A 2,031-nucleotide genomic window follows, 5' to 3' on the forward strand; every position below is an offset into this window, starting at 1 on the left:
ATTTGATATATTTGGGGGGGGGGTTTAACAAGGGTCTCACCTGTGACCCGTGGCTTGACTTTAGATGCATCGAGTTCGATTACCCTGCAGACCATATTTTTTTCTCCCACCAATACAATCCAGTGACAACGAACGATGAGTTGTGCGTTCTGAGATGCCATTTGTTATTTGCCTGTTTGTGGCCCGCCTGTGAAATTCGTGCAATTCTCTTTCAACCTCTAGTCAACGAGCTGTTTTTGCAGAATGTTAAAAATACGATAGTTATTCACTGCTCGTGTTAACTGTATATAATTTCCATTATCTTAAGCCATTTATTTCAGGCCAGGGTGCATATACACAATCTCACCACTAGGATTCGCTAAAGGAACAATGGAACTACTCTTATAAACAATGAGCAAGCTCTTTCTTACCATAAATAACACTGATTGATGTTGATATATTCGTACTATGTACCGCTATTTTATATTTCCGTTCTTGTGAACAAGTATGATCATTAGGCTTATCCTTATCCTTGCCTGTTTGTGGCCCGCCTGTGAAATTTGTGCAATTCTCTTTCAACCTCTCATCAACTAGCTGTTTTTGCATGAATGTTAAAAATAAGACATTTATTCACGTTAAGTAGGTGTTATTTCAATTATCTTAAGCCATTTATTGATCAACTGGTTCTTGCAAAGCAGTATGACATGCAGGCGTTCAAAATGTGTCAGAAGTGGGATTCGAACCCACGCCTCCAGGGGAGACTGCGACCTGAACGCAGCGCCTTAGACCGCTCGGCCATCCTGACTGTTAAAAGCTACATCTGGTGTCGGAATAAAGGGTACTAGGTAAAAGTAGATATAGGTTCGGCCTCCTGAGATCACCGCAAAGACCAGTAAATGCACAATACTGACTTGCACTTTCAACATCAAATAGTCATTGGTTTTTATCAATTAAAAACTCCTGACATTGATTTATCTTCAATATGTCCGTCAACGGGAAAAGCCTAGTAAATCGTCATTGATTGAGCGTTAAAGTGGCCTCAGAATATGGCCATTCTGATATAAATGATAAAATACCTCAGATAAGACCGAAAAAGTGTCTGGAAGTATCAGCAACCATCAGGGTGAGAGTGACAACCCTTCCACATGTCAAAATGGGGGAGTCTTAGCAAATGGCTTAATGGTTATTTTTAACGCAATCGTATTTTATTTGATATATTTGGGGGGGGGTTTAACAAGGGGTCTCACCTGTGACCCGTGGCTTGACTTTAGATGCATCGAGTTCGATTACCCTGCAGACCATATTTTTTTCTCCCACCAATACAATCCAGTGACAACGAACGATGAGTTGTGCGTTCTGAGATGCCATTTGTTATTTGCCTGTTTGTGGCCCGCCTGTGAAATTCGTGCAATTCTCTTTCAACCTCTAGTCAACGAGCTGTTTTTGCAGAATGTTAAAAATACGATAGTTATTCACTGCTCGTGTTAACTGTATATAATTTCCATTATCTTAAGCCATTTATTTCAGGCCAGGGTGCATATACACAATCTCACCACTAGGATTCGCTAAAGGAACAATGGAACTACTCTTATAAACAATGAGCAAGCTCTTTCTTACCATAAATAACACTGATTGATGTTGATATATTCGTACTATGTACCGCTATTTTATATTTCCGTTCTTGTGAACAAGTATGATCATTAGGCTTATCCTTATCCTTGCCTGTTTGTGGCCCGCCTGTGAAATTTGTGCAATTCTCTTTCAACCTCTCATCAACTAGCTGTTTTTGCATGAATGTTAAAAATAAGACATTTATTCACGTTAAGTAGGTGTTATTTCAATTATCTTAAGCCATTTATTGATCAACTGGTTCTTGCAAAGCAGTATGACATGCAGGCGTTCAAAATGTGTCAGAAGTGGGATTCGAACCCACGCCTCCAGGGGAGACTGCGACCTGAACGCAGCGCCTTAGACCGCCTCGGCCATCCTGACTGTTAAAAGCTACATCTGGTGTCGGAATAAAGGGTACTAGGTAAAAGTAGATATAGGTTC

At 40.3% G+C, this 2,031-nt stretch overlaps 2 non-coding genes across 2 annotated transcripts; both read right to left on the reverse strand.

Moving 5' to 3' along the window:
* Positions 1-701: 701 nt before the first annotated feature.
* Positions 702-784, reverse strand: trnal-cag (transfer RNA leucine (anticodon CAG)). The gene has a single exon. It is a non-coding gene; the product is annotated as a tRNA-Leu (tRNA).
* A 1,103-nt stretch (positions 785-1,887) lies between these two features.
* On the reverse strand, positions 1,888-1,971 carry trnal-cag (transfer RNA leucine (anticodon CAG)). The gene has a single exon. It is a non-coding gene; the product is annotated as a tRNA-Leu (tRNA).
* Positions 1,972-2,031: the final 60 nt, after the last annotated feature.

Source organism: Oncorhynchus masou, unplaced genomic scaffold (assembly GCF_036934945.1).
Source record: "Oncorhynchus masou masou isolate Uvic2021 unplaced genomic scaffold, UVic_Omas_1.1 unplaced_scaffold_17173, whole genome shotgun sequence".
Taxonomy (NCBI): Eukaryota; Metazoa; Chordata; class Actinopteri; order Salmoniformes; family Salmonidae; genus Oncorhynchus; species Oncorhynchus masou.